At 41.3% G+C, this 20,858-nt stretch overlaps 1 pseudogene; it reads right to left on the bottom strand.

Moving 5' to 3' along the window:
* Positions 1-236: 236 nt before the first annotated feature.
* LOC149258819 (protein NBR1 homolog) overlaps positions 237-20,858 on the bottom strand; it is a 33,830-nt pseudogene continuing 13,208 nt past the window's right edge.

The following is a 20,858-nucleotide window of genomic DNA, read 5'->3' as shown; positions in this document are numbered from 1 at the left end:
CCAAATTTATCATATTCAATATTTCTTTTTATTTTTGCTAGACAAGATTTAATTTTCCATCTTATACCTAATGCTTCAACTTTCTCTGAAAAGAGAAATTTGGATAGTGAAGAGTTGCATATTTGTTCATATATATCATAGCTTGTTGTTGCAATTGTGCCTATAGCATATAATAGTGTGGTTAAGGGTTTATGAGATGATAAACAATCACTTCTCACTTAAATTTTATTTTCCATTTAATGAAGAAATTTAGCTGCACTACAAAGATCATCAAAAGTTTTCTGTAAATTATAATTATGTTTTCAGAGTAGTTTGGCATCCATAATCCTCTGATTGAAACCCATGTATTCAAGCTCATGGAGAAGAGTCTGCTCTTCTGTCTCTTTCCCAGAAAAAAAATGATTTAGATCCTACAAGATATGGAGAAATGGAAGACACGGTGATATGTCCTCGAGATACATCATTAACTGGAAGTGGAACTGATTTAGCAGGTGATGGGTAACAAGCTCCTAAATCGGATGGCGTTACTTCAACATTTATGTTGTTTTCTCCTTGCATTTCTGTTGGAAAATCAACCCTTTGATATTGTGTAAAATAATTACCCACCTCAACAAGTGAAGATGGTTGCTTACCCTTGTCCGCGACCATGGATGAGCATCCAAGCTCATTGGGATCCAAATCCATCTTACTGTCACCCAAATATGGCCTTTCAGAAGTATCTTGAGAAGAAACATTAGTTGTCTTCTGTTTGGTTTTATCTTGAGATAAATTATTTTGTTCAACTTCATTCAAAGTTAGAAGAGAGTCCATTAGATCGGGTAGACATTCCTCTCTTGGTGGTACTACCTGAATAAGGACCCACACTTGTTGCCCAAACTTTTGACCTGAAGGTGCCATCAGACACCAGTATGACACATAGCGTCCAGGTTGTATGGGGGCAAGAAAATCAACTGCCGCATCAAGCTCATCATCTACCTCATACCCTTCCTCTTGAATCTCGAGATTGACTACATCTCCAACCCCCAAATCATCTCCACCAACTCGGACAAGCTAGGTTTGATGTGGCCACTTTAGTGTACCATTGTTGCGCAGATGCCAAATCTTGGTAAAGGGTGTCCCTGGAGCAAACTGTGTTCCATCAAAGATGGTGACATCTTGAATGAAATGGCAGTCAAGCTTTCCAGGTGCTTTATTAGCCAGTTTCCTAGCAGATGGGCCTTGTGAGCAATATATAGATGTAGGAGAGTTCCAAAGATTACAACCAAGAGAAGGGGTAAATGCAGGACATTTAGAAGGATAAAAAATAAGCGACTTATGAAAGTGACGTCTCCCATGAAAAGAGCATTCCTTGTGTGGTGACCGGTATAAAGTTGGTGGCCTGTATAAAGCACAATCAAGTTTCATATACTCTTCTTCATTGCCAACATCCGAGAAGCAGCTTTGGCACAAGTCATAGTCATCTCTCACTAAAGACTTGTAGTGGGGGCCAATAATTGGATGCATCCCACAACCATCACATTGTACACCTTTGTGAAAGGTCTGATGCATATTCTCACCAAATCCATGATTCCCTTTTAAACAAAAACCATGAACTTGTCCAAATGGAAGTGGTGGTGAAGGAACAAAGCGCTCCCCTAAAGTTGGTTGAGCATTTCTAGTGCCCTACTCCACTGAGACGTTAACGAAAGGAATGGTGCTATTTGTTTGAGTGCCACTGCCTTCTCCACCTGTTAGTTTCCTTTCCATGAGAGGTCTAAGATTAGTAGAGATAATCTTGATGACACCTATAAATTATGCCACTATTGTGGTGGAGGCAAGATTTGCAATTTCCTTGGTACATTTTAGAATTGCCTTGCATAAAGGCTTAGGTAATAATTTCAATTTTTCATCTGAACAAATACTTCTTAGATCAAAAGCTTTCCCTTGCTCCTTGGGTATTGAAAAATTTCTTGGGTTTGAAGGTTGGTTTTGTGCCTTTTTTTATGTCGCCCTATTATTCTAACTCATCAGAGACACCTCCAAGCGCAAAAATTCAAACCTTGATTCGAGACATCAAGAAGATCATTGTCATATTCCGTAGTTACAATATCATTGTCTTCATCAACATATGTTATAACAAACTATGCAAATGGATTGAACTGGAAAAGCTCGTGGATTTTAGATCTTAGCCCAGCTAGGGAGAGGTCCACACTACCATCTTCCATTGGAATCACATTGAATCTCTTGAGAGAAGTGTTATATTTTACATAGACCCCTGTGGGGACTTTGAATATTGTGCGTAGAAGTTGCGTAGCTTGACCAGTTAGCACAGTGACCACGTACCTTGAGCTTAAACCTCCTCCTTTGGCATTATGTGACCTTCATTGAAACCTCAAACTAGTTCAGAGCTTGAATTTCACTTTTGATGAAGGAGAAATGAGGGAGGGCTTGAAGAATTTTTTAATTTTATGCCACCACAACCCCTCTCATGTCATGATGATGAAATTTGAAATGATGGAGGTATGAGAAGTATAAACCACTAACAAACCCATGACACAACCCCTTCAAATCTAATAATGACTCCTCATGGACCATTAAACCTTTACCAATTCGAATTAGGGCTAAAAGACCCCCTTATGACACTAAAATTTACAGTGACCTTAACTCACATAAATATTTATTCAATGACCCTTTAGACTATGACATTCAGTGACTCATAAGCTAAAGTTGACAAACAGACCCCCAAAATGAAATAGTAAGATAGGAAAACACACTTTGATTCCTAGATTATAGGACCCTAACAGTATGTATACTTACATAATATTTAACAGAGGTCAAGACTTCCCCTCGACATGTGAACATGATATGTGGACATGATGACCTAGACACAGTGGCATGGCAACACAGTCACATGTGTCAATTATAAGTGGACCCATAAACCCTCAATGTTGACATGGCACTCTGATGATGACGCACAAGTGGAAAACCAGTGGTGCATAGTAGCAAAATATTGGTTCACAATGTTAATGTGGACTTGGTGATGTGGAAACATTGTGATGATGTCGCAGTACAGTGATGATGTGGTAGTGTGACAAGGTGTCGCGTGGCTTGAAGATTCATAAATTTTGGTTGGGCAGTAGGATCAAAATTAGGTGACATGTGGAACCACTCAAAGAGTGACAAATGGCATTTATGAAATCATGTTGACGTTAGCATCAGTTTAACTATGGACCCCTAGGTTCGAGTCACATAGTATGGTCATATGGAGGGTTTAAGTGCCAAAAATCAAACTCGTGTTGGCCTAAATTTTTAAATTTGTGTCAGTCATAACCTAACTCGATGAGGCACTCACACACACACATATGTGTTTGTGTATGTGTGTGCCCAAGAGGTGCAAAAGTGTTGTGTGTGTGATCATTGATTTATCTGCAAGAAATGGAAAGGCCCGAAGATATTGTTGGTATTTTGGTTTTGAGGCCAGAAAGTGTTGTTGACATAGTGATTATGTCATGAGGCCCGAAGGCTCTATTGGAATATTGGTGATGTTTGTGGCCCAAAGGCGCTATTGGCATACCTGTTGTGTTGCATGGCCCGAAGGCACTATTAGTGTTTTTTTTTTTTTGAGGCCCGGAGGCGTTCTTGGCATAATGGTTATGTCATGAGGCCCGAAGACACTATTGGTATTTTGGTTCTTATAGAAATAACTTGAAATTTGCAGTTGCTAATGAAATCAAGCTTAAATCAATAAACACAAATTTCTTCTACTAAATTCTGCGGAAGGAAAAATGAAAATACAAACATATGTAATCATTCAATCACAAGAACACAGTTTTTACTAGGGAACCCAACTGGGAAAAACCCATCAGACGAGAACAATGATCTCTTACAATGACAACTTCAATGCTTGAAGCTCCCTCTGCAATACAATATTGATCTCCTCCTCCTAAGTCTACTCTACCTAATACTTAGGAAATATAGACCTCATGCTTCCTCCTATTTCCTTACGCAATACCCACTCCTAAAAGATAAGGAAGCTCTTGTTTCCTTACGCAAATCCCCAGAGAAATAGCTCACTTGTTCAATGCAAACATTGTACACTCACTAGTATACAATCATGATTGCAATTTTGTCTTTTCCCTCCACTTCACTAGGTAATTCGAATTGCATGCATGACTAGAGCTATTTTCAGTAAATTGACTATTTAGCTGAGAGTTAGATGAGATTACAATAGTTAAGCTACTAAATTGAACTCATACTGACTCAATTCTAGACTATACCTTAGATAACTGACTTTCGCTAAAGATAACACCTTGTTGTAGCAGCTACAACCATCCTCCAAAATTTTGGTTTAGCTTCATTCTGGAGCCTCCCTACCAACCATCCTTAGCAGCATGTCTTGCACTAATAGGTACTTATGATTCAGTTGAGTTTTTGTGGCTTATCAGCTTGTGTTTGCTATCTTGTTTTCCTTTCACCTGCAAGATGACCTCCGGTGACTTGGTCATCAACTGGCTCTTGTGCTCACTTGAAAAACTACGAAAAACTGGAGGGAAACCATCCTTGCTCTCCAAAATTGTGGAGAGCATCAAGGCAGCTTGCTGCTCCTCAAAAATGTGCAGAGCTAGTAGACTGCCTTCCCTCTGAAAATTATGCAGAGCAGCCCATCACTGGGCTTTCTCTCAAAATTTACACAAATCTGGCTGACATCCTTGGCTTCAGTCCAGAAATTGCACAAAGCTTAAAGGGTAGCCAAAGACACTCAACCCAGAAACTGCGCAGAAATCATCTAGAGGCTTGCATTTCATTGCATGTGCTCCCAAGTTGATCGATTCCCTCCATGACTGAGCAATTTTGCTTTTCATGCATGGGCTCCTTTTTTCGCAAAAAATCAAAAAAGAAAAAATATCCCTATATTTTAGGGATCTATTTTTAGCAACTTTGGGTTACATGCAAAATTAGTTTTAGAAACCTCCTGCCAAGTGTCTTTTTTATCCTAGATTTATGGCATGCGCATCATAAGCCTCGATCTTATCAAAACTATTTATTCAAAGCTTCAGAGCTCATTCTTCACTTCGATCTTGGAGCTCTGGCATCCCCCATTACATCTAGGAGCATTTGAGACACTCAACTCAGCTTTTTCTGGGTAAGTCTGCTTTTCATGTTTTTTTCTACTTTTCTGTCATTTTTGGCATTTTGGTTTGTGTGAGTGTTGTTTTCTTGGTTTTGTTTAATGCTTGTTGTCGTTTTAATGCATGTTTGCATGTAGAATCACTATTTCAAGTCTTTCTTTGCATCTCCTTGATGTTGCATGCATGACATTGTTTCTACACTCACGGTCGTCGTTGTGGCGACTCACTTCACACACTTACTTGTTTTCCCGTTTACTGAATCCTACACTCATTATTTGTATGCATGTTCATTCACTCATGTTTGCACCCATCTTCACACATGCATTCAGTCTTTACTGTTTGCAGTCACCCATCCGCAGTTCTGAGCTGCCTTGGCCCGGACCTTGCCTAACCTGGCATGCACTACACATTTCTGGGATGGAAGGCCTTGCTGTGCTCCCAAGAATTGTGCAAAGCTTGCCTCACACTAGCCTCCTAGGCTTTCTCTGTGAAATTCTGAGAGGTAGTGCCAAGACAAGTTGGACTGTGCTCTATGCAATTTCAGTAGTCAGTTATCTCACTGACAGTCAGAACTATGTTTTGTGCAATTCTGGTAGTCAGACTCCCAGCCTCTCGATGAAAATTGCGCAAATCTTTCAATCAGTCACCCAGGTGTGTTACATGTCAGTACTCAAGTTGTTTTGGTTTTCAACTGACATTGTTCTTTCCATGAGTGTTGCTCTATCTCCATGTATCACAAGTGTTCATCAATCTCTCAGTAGTATAGGTAAGAGAAGGTTCAAAGGACACCATTGAGAGTGCAACTGGAGATGTGGTCGAGCAAATGTCTATGAGCTTTCCCATCTATGAAGACACTAAGTTGTTCATAGCCAAGGAGATCAAGAAGAAATGGTAGGACATAAATAACATATTTCAAGCACATTTTAGTAGAATCTGGAGGACCACAGAGACTATGTCAACATACAAAAATCTGGCTTACACTGGATTGCATTCAAGTTTCCTGCGTTTCAATGCATAGACATGATCCACTAGATTGTCTCACATACTAATCCAAAGACAATGATGTTGAGTAGTGTCAATGGAACAGAACTTTCTACCTTCAGGGAAAATGACTTTTAGGAGATGTATCACTTGCCATAGTTGGTGGTCATAATGGAAACACCCTTCACCAGGGCCAGCAGCAGTGAAAACTCAAGAGACATATTGAAGAGTTGGATGAAAGATCCATCTAAGTTGGTCATCTTCGCATGCTTCTTATATAGCCAGGAGATTACAGAGACCTTCCCGCAGAGTTGCGTGATTGCGTTGGATTAGTTGGCGAATGAAGGAAGACCTTTCAATTGGTCTGACATGTTGGCTCTCCAGCTGAAGAGACAAGTAACAGAAGCCTGACATCTGCCCAAGGGTCACAAAGCAATATTTTCATGTCCGCTTACATACTTGATGCAATTTGTGCCTGTCAGTAGTTCCCAGGCTCAGGTTGGGAATGGACACCTTCAGAAACCTCTGTGCACACTTATTGCAGGTTGTTCTCTGGGTACAACTTCCATGGAGTTATAATACATCTATCAAACCACTTCGTCACCCCAGTGTACAGGATGATATTTGAGTAGGATCCACCTTGCATGTCATAGGCAACGATGGAGGCATTAATTGACATAACATATTGGTATGCCTCACCCCTTGGCACCTTCATCCTGATCTACAGCGCAGAGAAGGCTTTGCATCTATTACCGAAGTTTGCCATGGATAAGTTGGTCATGCAAGAGGTTTCATACCACATCTCGATAGGGTTTTCAGCAAGACTGCATAGGAAGAAGAAGGCACCTTGGTCTTCTCTTCCTTTGCGGATCGGGTTTTATGAGATCCATAATCTCAAGCATGTTGAGGTCGAGATGGAGGAATTCAATAGATTCACCTTTGGCACTAGAAGTTTCAATCGATATGACCCACATTTCTTAGTGAAGGACCACTGTGTGAGAGTGTATTATCCTTGGATCCATGGGGCGTGTCATTGGGCTGAGGAAGACCCATGGAGATACTGCTATAACTTCTAAAGGCTCAATGAACTAGTCAGAATGGCTGTAGAGTGGTTAGCAATGTAGAAAGCAACAGCATCATCAGCTGCAGTAGAGGGTAGAAGACATACACTTGACAAAGCCAAGAGGAAGGTTGTTGATAGCGCAGAGGCGAAGCAACGTTGCAAGTTCAAAGTAGATCCACTTGTGTTAAGAGAAGATTTGGAGATTGAGGCAAAGAGGCAATAGTGCAACAGAAGGATCGCACAAAGACAGAGGGAGAAGTAGAAGATGGAGGAGGTAGAAAAGGAGTTGCAGGAGTTGAAGCAACAACTCAGGGAAGAACAAGAGTTGTCTAGAAGAGAGAAGGAAGTGTAGTAAAAATAGGAATAGCAGGAGATGCAGCATGCACAGATTGATGAAACTGTACTGATACATGTTATTGATTCATCTGAGCAGTTGGAATGTAGCAGATAGGGTGAGTAGTTATTGAAGTAGAACTTTGCTTAGGAGATTGAACATATGTTGGAACATATGGACACGGATGTGGTTCAGCCATAGTAAGATCAAGAAATTGACCTCATGCCTCAGAACCAAGAGGTCACTCCACCAGCTTCACCAAATCTAGGAGTATAGCAAGTCCCAAGTGATCAAAGAGACACTGAAATCCTTGAGGACAATTCGAAAGAGGATGTGCACAACATATCTTTCAATGAGTCACAACACAGATTTGTGCAATCATGCAGAGTGCCCACTCTGAATGTCCATGTATCTCCTCTGTGGTTTGAAGAACGGGTGATCATGTCCAATGTGCGTAGACATCTAGCTACATTGGCTGATGCTACCAAGGCATATGTCAAATCCACGAACTCGAGTGTTAGATTCTTGATAGTTGAGAACGAGCACATGTCTAAGGAGCTACAAGCATCCAAGCAAGGGGAGGAACAAGCTACAGCATCCACCAGAGAAGAGTTGACGAAAGTGATACTTGATGAAGTATCGTCTCTCGAGACAGTCATGCGGAAGTTGTACTTTAGGTTCGTCACCGTGCATAAGTCAGTTGTCCATGTTAACGATTGGAAGCAGTGTTATGCTAGGATAGCACACATATTGTTAGATATACACACTTCTTTCAATCACATGCACATATGGACCATCAGGTAGAAGGGAGCACCATTGCACTTTCCAAAGATGATGAAGCCAAAGGCAGTGGAGTTGAAAGCAGGCATCTAGAGTCAAATCTGAAACTACGAGGAACTCTTGCACCTCATCACCAGCTTACAGGATTCACATGCACGAGTGTTCAGGAGCATGGATGTCATTGTGCACATGCATGCGATCCCATCGATTGGCACACTCACTGAAGCGAAAGCAAAGAACCAAGTCTAATTAGAGCTGGACATGTAATTTCATCAATTGATGCACATAGCCACCAGCGCAGACACTATGCACCAGTATGTCGTTGGTTCGACTATACTCAAGACCATGATGTGCATGTTATCCGACGAGTTGGACAAAGGTGTCAAATTAGTGTACCCAGATTCAACGGAGGCAAGAGTTTGCTTTCAAAAGGATGTCACCATAGAGTACGCGGACACCATAACAGACTACCAAGCTTGGCAACAGTTCGCCATTGTCGATCATTGAGAGTATGTCAAAGAGTTAGTCTTGCCACAGTGGTCCGAGTCTTAGTGATGTCTTGCATGGCTTACTCAAGCCCATTTTTTTCTCACATGGGTACATGTGCAAATTGTATTGTAAACATGTTTTAAAGTGAAAGACCAAATGTCAATAGTAGAATGTAAAAGTCATGTGTAAGTTGAAGAGTCATGAGGGTAGTTTAAGAGTCACAAAGCGAAATGTCAAGTGTCACCCCACCCTTTTTTGTATATACAATCTCATAACTCATTGTACAGGCTTTTGGTATCCAAGCTTCCTATAGGTATAACTTATAGAAAGCTTGGAGTGTATTGTAACGAGCCTTGGCTTCTCCATAGTGCAGAGCTAGTACATCTCTTTGGAGGAGCAGGCATCAGTGACTGTAATGTTCTGCTATCAAGGCTAGTTGTTGTCATGGTTGTATGTATGATTGGATATTTCACTCTTTTAATATAACAGAGTCAGTGCATTTCATGCACATTTTTTTATTGTAGTTCAGTTATCCCGGTTACTCTAATGATGTATGTAGTTGTAATTTATGCATGTATGTATGGAATATCTCGTATATGTTTGTATGAATCTTATTGAAGCGTGTTGTTCATATAACCCATCACTTTGGACTGTCATCTATCCTTATTTCCATCTTGTGATGTCTTTCTGCTCGCGTGTTCCCTTTCAAGTTTCTTGCTATCACAGGCTATAGAAATTTTGAATAATTTAACACATATTCACAGAGATTATCCTGATCATACAATTATATGCGGAACATGTATAATACATAATCTCCTCTACGTTGATCATCAATTTGAAGCAGAAACATACACAGGCACACATAGAAGCATCAATCAAACTCATTAACACAGTATGTATCCCAGGGAAAGCATCTCGCTAAAAACCCCACACTATCTGTATATTATATTGATTGAATCATGTAACATTACAAAGTACAATGCTTATCACAAGCAATCCAGTACCAGCTCCACCTGTTACACACAATACAGCTCAGATCTGATCTCCAAATCTCCCTCGCTGCTTGCCTGCCTCTCCAGCTCAATACCTGCTCAAGAACTGATGAGAATGGCTTGCCAAACTCATATTTGACCTGCAAATAATCACTCACACTCTGTTGGACGTGAGCACAGGCTACAATTCTTGATATTGGCCAATTCATTGGCATACTCAATCCCTCTGATTGTGTAAATCATCATGCACAACTATAGTCACAACTGATAGCAATCTGATCCTCTAAGACCTGTCCCTGCTGAACTGAACATGCACTGACATGCAACTGAGTTAACTGATGTATTCTATAGTTTCATTATGAGTTAATAACTTGTGAATTAATTAATAACTAATTCACCCAACTCATCTCTAGTCTATTGATCAGTTAGACTAAATACAACCAGCTTAACAAAGCTAAACTGGACACAACTCCATCAACTGCACCTCCAGTCCACTAAACTCAACTCACTTGAGTTCTAACTGAATTCCTGCATGCAAATATTAGTCATCCCATAGGTAACCACGTATTTCCTTCTGGGATCTGCATGTACCACATCCGTAGCTCATCCTGAAGTGCTCCAAGAGAATAAGATCAAGTTTATAGTCCAAATATTATTATGAGACAATAATATTTGACTTTTCTATTTTTGACAGCCAGTCTAAAAATAGACTTTGATCACTCACACTGTGATCACTCACACTGTGGTCACCCACACTGTGATCACTCATACTGTGATCACCCACACTGTGATCATCCACACTGTGATCATCCATACTGTGATAAAAAATAGAACTTGCGCCATAATTTGCCTGCGGGCCCACTTAGTGAAGGCGACTCTTTTCACTAAGATCCATCATCTTGTTGCATTCTCAACAAGCATTTCTTGTTGCACGTTTTTCAACACTCCCTCTCAACAAGAAAGGCTTCCTCTCAAACCCGATCCTGAAACTCTGGAATGTTCTCCATGCAACACATCTGGCTGGTCCACTTGCTCTGTCATCAAAGTCTTTGATTGCTATTTCCTCTGTCAACTGAAGACTCTGCATCTCTGTGCTCTTCAGTATCTGACTGCCCTAGCCTCTGTCACTTTGATCTCTGACTGCATCTGTGCTGCTGCTAGTTCTATCCCCCAGCATTGCATCCGCACTGCACCTCCCAACTGACCTCCCTGTTGGGATAGAAACACCCTCTGATGCTAAAGCTCTACCTGCTGCTGAAAAGTGCTCCCTCTCTGACATTTGCGCTACTGCAACATCTCCATGCATCTCGCACCATTGCACACCTCTCTCTGCCACCTAGCACTGTGAAAAACACTTGTGCCTCTCGCATTGCTGCAGCCTGCTAGCTATGCGCTGTCCTGGGATTCCCTGCACTGTCGCTCTCTCTGCCGCTCCATCCGCATCTGTCTCTACCCAATCAGTCAGTTCCTTCTACTACACATCTGGGGCTCCCGTAGCAAGGTCTCATCCAAGAGGTTGGGTACCTCAAGGATCTTGCCCCTCCTCCTTGGGACGATCAATCCACATCACCCCACCTCCTACCTGGAGGTATGGCTGCATGCGATCCCTCAGCCCACCTGGCTCGAAGTTTCCCCCTACTGGAGGTCTCTGGATGAGTAGATGTCTCTACTCGATCTCCTCTCAGCTTCCCCTGTTGTGGCTCCTCCACAACCTCCTGAAGCTGTTGCACCAATCATGTCTCCTCCACAATCGTCTGAGACTTCTTCTGGCTCTGCATGTTGAGAGGTAATATACACTCCCTCTCAACCACCAAGTCTCCATCAGTTGCCTCGCTGCTCAAGGCTTTGCATGCATCTTGAACCTCAAGAGCATACAGGTTCCTGACCCGTGAACCAATCTCATGACAACGAAAGCATCTCACCTTCGACTTGTCAACCTTCTTCTCATCACTGGAAGAACTGGATTCGGAAAGAGAGACCTTCCCCTTCCCCTTCTTCACCTTACTTGCTAAGGCACAGTTCTCCTCATCATGCATAGATGAAGAACTGTCTTTGGTGCGCCGTCTAATCTCCTCCTACATCAAATCCGACCATAGTCGTTCCCAATTTGGCAGTTTCTCCCTTCCATTCACCGAGTCCTGGTAGCTATGCCAACTCTTAGGAAGGTCAAGGAGTCTTAGACTCACCATCCTCATCCGACAGTCACCCCCACACTTCCCAGCTCATCCCGGCATTGGGTGAACTTCGTGAGATACTGGGGCATACTGTCTCCATTCTCACACTGAATGTTTCTGAGTTTATCTCTTGCTTTGGAATTAAATCCAAATTCCACCAGCTCAAAACTCAACTGCTTCCGATCTAAAATTCGTGAGAACAAAGTATTTCTCGTACAGAGATCGACCGTATGGGCATTCACCGGATATCTCACCTTCCAAAAGAAGGATGAATCCAGAGGCTACCTGGCCCGATCACAGACTCTACCTGAAGAAATAAAATGTAAACACTTCCTGAATAATAGATCTGATGATCAATCCTCGCTTTGATATCCTGTAGAAATCTCTTCTACAAATCAAGCAGCTCTTATACCATGTAGAAATTTTTCTACAAATCAACCAGCTCTGATACCATGTAGAAATTTTGAATAATTTAACACATATTCACAGAGATTATCCTGATCATACAATTATATGCGGAACATGTATAATACATAATCTCCTCTACGTTGATAATCAATTTACAGAAGCAGAAACATTCACAGGCACACATAGAAGCATCAATCAAACTCATTAACACAGTATGTATCCTGGGGAAAGCATCTCGCTAAAAACCCCACACTATCTGTATATTATATTGATTGAATCATGTAACATTACAAAGTACAATGCTTATCACAAGCAATCCAGTACTAGCTCCACCTGTTACACACAATACAGCTCAGATCTGATCTCCAAATCTCCCCCACTGCTTGCCTGCCTCTCCAGCTCAATACCTACTCAAGAACTGATGAGAATGGCTTGCCAAACTCGTATTTGACCTGCAAATAATCACTCACACTCTGTTGGACGTGAGCACAGGCTACAATTCTTGATATTGGCCAATTCATTGGCATACTCAATCCCTCTGATTGTGCAAATCATCATGCACAACTATAGTCACAACTGATAGCAATCTGATCCTCTAACACCTGTCCCTGCTGAACTGAACATGCACTGACATGCAACTGAGTTAACTGATGTATTATATAGTTTCATTATGAGTTAATAACTTGTGAATTAATTAATAACTAATTCACCCAACTCATCTCTAGTCTATTGATCAGTTAGACTAAATACAACCAGTTTAACAAAGCTAAACTGAACACAACTCCATCAACTGCACCTCCAGTCCACTAAACTCAACTCACTTGAGTTCTAACTGAAGTCCTGCATGCAAATATTAGTCATCCCATAGGTAACCACGTATTTCCTTCTGGGATCTGCATGTACCACATCCGTAGCTCATCCTGAAGTGCTCCAAGAGAATAAGATCAAGTTTATAGTCCAAATATTATTATGAGACAATAATATTTGACTTTTCTATTTTTGACAGCCAGTCTAAAAATAGACTTTGATCACTCACACTGTGATCACTCACACTGTGGTCACCCACACTGTGATCACTCATACTGTGATCACCCACACTGTGATCATCCACACTGTGATCATCCAAACTGTGATCAAAAATAGAACTTGCGCCATAATTTGCCTGCGGGCCCACTTAGTGAAGGCGACTCTTTTCACTAAGCTCCATCATCTTGTTGCATTCTCAACAAGCATTTCTTGTTGCATACTTTTCAACATAGGCTTCTATGGGGCACACTTCTCTCCCCTCCCGTGTGTTAGAGCCTTTCATGCACCTTCCTTGACGTGTTGCAAGGTCACATCCTTGCTTCCAACAAGGAAATCTTGCTTACCTCTACACGCAACTGCAGTCAAGGCAATATTTTACTACCCACTGCTGGGACTGCTACTCCAAATGGTCTAAGGTATAGTTGGGACTTCTTACCGGGGAGATCCCCTGACGTGTTAGCGGGTCTAGCACTGTCAACATTTCTTATGCTAGAAGGAGGACCAGATGAAAAGTTGACTCCTCACATCCTGTTTTGAATCTTTGCACATCTATCATGGATATTGTTGTAGTTAACCCTCCATGATGTTTGTCCAATGCACATCCCTTCGAAGTCACAAGCAATTTTTTTATCACTTGTCGGAACTAACGTATGATGGTGAAGGTGAAGTGGTCTGGCCTGAGCACTTACATGACTTCCTTGCATTCTTGGAGAATGAGGAATATTTTGATGAAGTAGAGGTCAGTATGTTGCTTGCGTACACACTTCGCAGGTTCTCGGAACTATGGTGCCACAACTTGCCTCCTAATTGCGTGCACTCATTTAAGAAGTTCAGTGATCTAATAAAATATGTTCTCCATAATTTTGATCCTGAATCTCTTGACCAAAAAATTTTAAGACAATGGAAGGCCCCGCATGAATCGCCTATGGATTTTTGGAAGCAATTTTGTCTACTCATGTTTGAAGCCCCGAAAAGTCAGATTAAATTCCAATATCTTATAGATAGATTTGAATATTACTCTCACAAATCAATCTATCCCAAAGTGAAGAAAAAGTTCAAACCCCGCTCAACATAATTCGGTGATGGAGCTATGCAATCTCAAATAGACATAGTTGTTGTCACAAGTGACTGCTTGCTTTCCCCTCATCAAACAGCTCCAACCCCGAAGAGTGATGTGGGAGAGCGTGCACACAAGACTATTCAACTGGTACATGCTTCCACCCTCGCTACTCTTAATTTCTGTGCAGATTTGATTGGGAATCCCATGGGTTTTCATATGCAATTTTTACCTCAACCTCCGTCCCCACGTTGTGTTGATCCTCTAGATTGCATTGTCTTGTGTTCTTCCATCCCGGACTCTACACCTCTTGTGAACTAGGATCAAGCTATCGACGAAGTTGATTTTGTACAACTAACATGTGTTGTCATTTACGATGAGTATGACTGGGAATATGAGCATCAACCCATGGTGAAGGATGACCTCCTTCTGTCCACGCCCCCTCTGTTTTTTCCTTACATCTTTGGTGATTCTACTATCTCTAATTTTCCTTGTGTAAATCCTTCCACGAATGCATCTACTTCCGATCATTCGCAGAGAAGACCCGATGTGAGTCCATCATTTGAAAGCAGAGAGGACAAATTCTTCATTGAAAATCCACTCTTTTTTTTCATCTACTTTTTCCAGAAATGCAAAGGGTGAACATTCTTGCTTCTCATCTACCCCTCTGTTTGATTCATCATATCATGAGGATGCCGATGAACTTATTGATTTTTCTAATTGTAGGTGTCGTGATCTCTTTAATCCTATATTCAATCACGATGTGAATTCAATCGTTGTTGATCATTCAAAGCCACCTATTTATGATGATTTATCTGTCGATGAAGTTAGAACCCCGTAGCTTTTCGAGGCACTTCAGCCTTAGATGATCGTTATGTTAGGCCCTTGTTGTCCTGAGGTTAGTCTCACTTCCGATCAAGAAATTGTTAAAACACCCAAGGCTCCTCATCACTCATCTGTATCCATTGAAGATAAATCCAATACACATATTTCGCTTCCTCCACTTGAATCACATGATCCCATTGATCATGCATTGGAGGAATCATATACAGCAAGCACACATGCAAGACGTAAGTTGTCTCTTTCTCATGTTTGATTTCCTGTCATAGTCAAGAGAGTTCATATGCTTATCATCTGCAGGAAGTGTATCACAGCACCATGGTAAGTCCACAAAGTGCTTGTCTTGTGCTTTCACTCTTTTATTTTCTGTGGAAATTTAAACTCAAAGTGTTTTATTCTTCATTGGTATATCTTTCATGTTTGTTGGTTCACTTGAATGTCCTTTTCATGAACCATGCCTTCACTAACATGGGTCAATCAATGCTGATGAGCCTCATAAATGGGTAATTATATGGGCTCATTTTACCTCCTAACCTAATCAAATCAACCATTCTCTTAGCTTATTGTATGATTTTCTGGTTATATTTATGCCTATAGGGTGAGTTGAGTTAGTTATTATGCCATGTGGTCTAACATGTATTTAATGCAGATTATTGATGGATTTCGAGGTCAAAGTCAAGGATCTAGTGGTCAAACTACAGCAATAACTTGAATTAGACAAAGGAGAGGAATTATAGGAGGCAATCCCCCTCATTTATTGTTCCTCACTTCGAATTCCCCTTCATTCAGCTCGGAGTACAAGCAGCTGAATCGTGCACTAGAAGGCAGCCGAGCAAGTGGAAGATGATTGATAGTTATCTCGAGTTTTGGAAGCCAAGCCTCCCTGATTTTAAGGAAGTTGTTGGTAGCTTCAGATGTATAAGTAGAGAGGCCTAGGGCCTCACTAGGTTCGACTTTTTTCTTATGTAAACTCTGCTCAAATTTCGAAATTACTACTTTATGACAATTTTATGTAATCTTGCTATTTTTTTTATAATGAAGACGGAATTCTTTTTGAGCTAGCACTGAGTTACCTCAGAGGGATGAAGCTCTTGGGTTAGGGCCCAATCCAAGTAGCCAAGCTTCTCTTCAATTGTATTTGTATACTTCACCTCAATTTGTAGATTAGTTTGTTATTAGATGCATTTCTCTTATGGTTAAGAATAGGTTGCTTTTGATGATTTAGTAGTTTGCTTCCATTTGTGATTTTTGTAGCAGGTTAAGCAGTGATCAGGGAAGATTCAAAGGGTTAGCAACAATGCCTTTGCCTCTCTTCCTCCCTCTGGGACCATGATTTGAGGCAAAGACTTTCTTGTTGCCCCAAAAACACAGATTTTCCTCATTCCTAGGACTTCTAGTGTTTGCAGCACTCTAGTAGGTTAATAGTCCAGTTTTTCTTTGCTTTAGATATTAGTTATCATGTTCACTTCCTAATTTGAAATATTTTTTTTTCATGCTTTCCTTTCTCACAGCATTTCCCATCATTTCCTTCTATGCATCATAGTTTAGGCCATTTTAATGCAAAACTCTGTTTTTCCTAGGATGCACTCATTTCATTGGTTGCTTGATTTTCTTGGTTGACTGTCAGTTTCTATGTATAAGATCTCTTCCAGAAGCAGGCCAGCTTACCAGCAACCACACCCTCTAACTGATCCATTCCCTATAGGTTTCCCAAACCTCACCTTAATTTTGCCCTAGTTTCCTTCATTTTCCATAGAACTTCTTCCTCTTTCCTTGAGAAAACCCAATCATCTTTCTCTCTCCTAGTGATTCATGGTAGATCTTAGGTGCCCTAACACCTCATTCCAACCTTCATCCACCTTTTCCACCCACTTTCACACCCTTAAAACAACAAAAATTGCTCTCATCCTCCTCCTGTAGGCCTCCTGTAGTTTCCCTGTTTTCCTCCTATAGTTTTCTTGTGTCCTCCTGTAGTTTTTGCTGTAGGCTTTCTTTTGAAGTTTGAGTGTGGGAAAAGCCTCCAGAGGGCCACCTAATACCTCCTAGGACCCATCCACACCATCCTACATCCTTCCAAGCTCCAAAATCACCCTCTAACGCCACCTGTTCGCTGCCACACTCGCACACAATAAATTAGATGCATGTTAAATTCACATAAAAACACATAAAAATCCAAAAATATGTTTTTTGCTTATCTACTTCCAGAAATAGCATGGTTAGATATTTTTTACTTCCATGAGTAGGTAATGGCATTTCTTTCATGGTTTTCATAATGTTTTTGGCAAAAGTGGAATTAGCTTGTTAATTAGGGCTTACTAGGTTTTGCTTCACATTCCAGTCTTTCTCCTTTCTGCAGTTAGAATAGCATCTGTAGAGTAATATTTCTTTCCTTTCATCACACATAGAGCTTCTTCTGAATTGACTAAAAGTTGGCTTGAGCTCCTAGTCATCTCACACCAGCTGCCCAAGTGACAACTTGCAGTGAGAACTAGTACTTGTGCATATAGCACCAATGCTTCTAAGTTTGTTACAAACTACCAGGTTGATAAAAGTAAATTTGGCAGCCCAGGAGTTGCAGCATTCTTGCTGTAATATTGGCACTCACCACTTTTTGGTGTCATTGCCGGGGAAGTGTCAGAGTATTCTGTGATTACTGCTTTCTTTTATTTCCTATTGCAACATTCTGCTAATAGTTTATTTCGGCAAAAGTAGAATAGGCATTTCTTTTCTTTCAGTTTTGCATTTCCTTGCTTTCATTTTCAATTCTACAAATTTCCATTCAAGAAGTTCATTTCAGTAGTTGCAATTTGTTTTGTTCAGTTCACAATTTCAATTTATGCAGGTAATTTTAGTGTGGGGAAAAAGAAACAAAAAACCAACCAAAAATATTTCCTTTCATGCCTCCTACAAATAGAGATAACTTAGGAAAATTTTTGCCCAACACCCCCACTGCTTCACATAGCCAGCCTTCTCTATTCTTCGGTGGCTGTAATCAAGAATAACCCTTAGGTGAACAACCAGACATATTTGAAGAACCTATAGGGGAAGAAAAAGAAGAAGAAGAAGAAAACATTCCTCTGGAGCCAATGGCTGAAAACAGAAATGCTAGGGGAAATGAAGAGAGAATAGATGGTACCTTCCTCATTTGGGAAACCAATGGGGACACCAAAATGAAGAATATAATTCCTTCATCCCTACCTCACTTCCATGGTCTGCCTACAGAATATCCTGACACTTTCTTGTTCGAGTTTACTGTCATATGTAGAACTTATGACTATGCAAAAGACCAGCAAAAGTTGAGATTGTTCCCTTCTACTCTCAAGGATGTAGCATTGCACTGGTTCATGGGATTACCTGGCAATAGCATCACAACTTGGGCTCAGATGCAGCAGGCCTTTAACGACAAGTATCGAGACTATTGTAGGTCAAAAGATACTAAAGAAGAAATCTTTTGAATGACCATAGGAAGTGATGAATCCCTAGAAGACTATGAAGAGAGGTTCCAACTCAGTTACAAAAGGGTCAGGTGTACACTTGACCCTGAGTCTTTGAAGTTGGTCCTACTTAGGGGAATTCAGGAATACCTTTTAGACACCCTCCATCTACTGGTTGGGGGAGACATCTACCAACTATCCTATGAGGACATAAAGACTACTTTTAGAAACCATTCTACGACAGCCAGAAAGAAAGGTAGGGGGAGTCAACCCATAGCCAGTACCTCTTCTTCCAATTCATCCATTAAAGGAGAAATTGGAAACATGCCAGAAGACTTCAAGAGTGAGATGCTGTAGACTCTTTCCATGCAAATGGATACCTTACATATCAAAGAAAACAAGAGGAAGCAGAGACGGATTTGGCCATTTTTTTCCCTAGATGCACCAGGAGGCATCTTAAGAATGAATGCCCATTGAACTCTATAGAGGTTTGTTCAGTCTGTGAAGAAGATCATTTTACAGATAAGTGCCCTTCCTTGCCCATACTTAAAGCTGTATACCAAGGGGCCGAAGGAGTCACTGAATAGATCTATTACATAAACCAAAGGAGGTCGTATGGTCCTAGACCATACCAGCAGGGGATGCAAGGGACATCTCAGGCATACTACAACCCCAACCAAGTCACCTCCATACCTTCTTGGGGCCCCCTTCTCATCCTTCCTGGTCCACACCTCCTCCTTGGTCCTTCACATCTCAATATCATGCCCAACCAGCCACCCATTCATTTCAATCCTATGCTCAGCTGCAACCTCAGTGGAATGCATCTCATCAGGGGTGGAGGCCCCAATACAACTCTCTTCACACTCTTCTACCTCCACCACCTGTCCAACCACAATCGTTACCTTCTGCTCCACCAAGGTAACCCCAAATGCCTACCCAACCAAATCCAAACCCGAACAACAGACAGGCTCAGCAAGTGTATAGTAGGGAACCATCATGCCCAACTTATGTTGTGGAGATTCAAGAATTTAACTTGCAATCCGGGGAAGTTCTCCTAGATAGCCAGCCTCCACCTAGGGAGGTTGAGGAAGATAATGAGGAAAGAAAACCTACAGCAAATCCACCCTTTCCTAAGAGACTATCCATGACAATCCAGCCTACCCCAAAAGAGACTAAGCTCCTGGGAGAATTGAAACATTTATGTGTGAAGATACCACTTCTCCAAGCCATAAAATATGTGCCTTACTACAATATGTTGATCAACGAGAAGTGCTTTAGGCATCCAGGAAGGTGCAAGAGAGATGCCCCAACCATCAATGTCATAGGACAACTGTTCGACCTGATGTTGGGGCAGACAATCTGCCCGAAGCCCAGTAGTTGATGTCCACATCAATGACACAATGGTCCCACATACCTTGACTGATCTAGGAGTTTAAATTAATGTGATGACAAAGGAAACAATGCTTAAACTTAACCTCCAGGGCTCCTTGAGGAAGACCACGACAGTGCTGCAGCTAGCAGACCACTCCACAGTGACCCCTAAGGGGGTTGTGGAAGATGTGATGGTCTTCATTGATTCTTGGGAGTACCCTGTTGATTTCTTGGTTCTCCAGCTAAAAGAAAAGCTCACTGGGTATCCTCTCATTCTGGGAAGACCCTGGTTGGCTACAGTCGATGCCTACATCAGCTGCCAAGCTGGAAACATGACCATAATGAATGGGCACATGTCCAAGTAGTTAACCATATATCCTCCTCCCCAACCCTTTCTAGAACATGATCGACGTCTTTGGTTGGAGGAGGAAGATGAGGATGAAGTTTATTATGCACCACTTTGTACATTAGAAATCGCCATGGGGGAAAACCACAAGATGGGGATGATAGGATTGAAAATTTGATTTAAAATCCACCTCCCAGTGTGTCACCATTAGAAGACACAATAAGAGAAACCCAAAACAACCCCTCAACTGATCTATGTGTGGCCGACCCCACTTCTCTCCATGTTAAAAATATAGAATTCGGCCTAGAAAGAACATTGAAAATCAATCCATCCCTATCTACTTCCCAGGAGAAAGAGCTATGCAACATATTGAGAAAACATCTAGATGCCTTCGCCTGGAGTTATAAGTAGATGAAGGGGGTGCACCCTTCAGTATGTACTCATCATATATACAT

This window comes from Pinus tabuliformis, chromosome 6 (genome assembly GCF_031772625.1).
Source record: "Pinus tabuliformis cultivar Carrire ecotype Pingquan chromosome 6, CPIR1, whole genome shotgun sequence".
Taxonomy (NCBI): Eukaryota; Viridiplantae; Streptophyta; class Pinopsida; order Pinales; family Pinaceae; genus Pinus; species Pinus tabuliformis.
The sequence above is the reverse complement of the archived record's forward strand: the minus strand, read 5'-3'. Positions and strand labels throughout refer to the sequence as shown.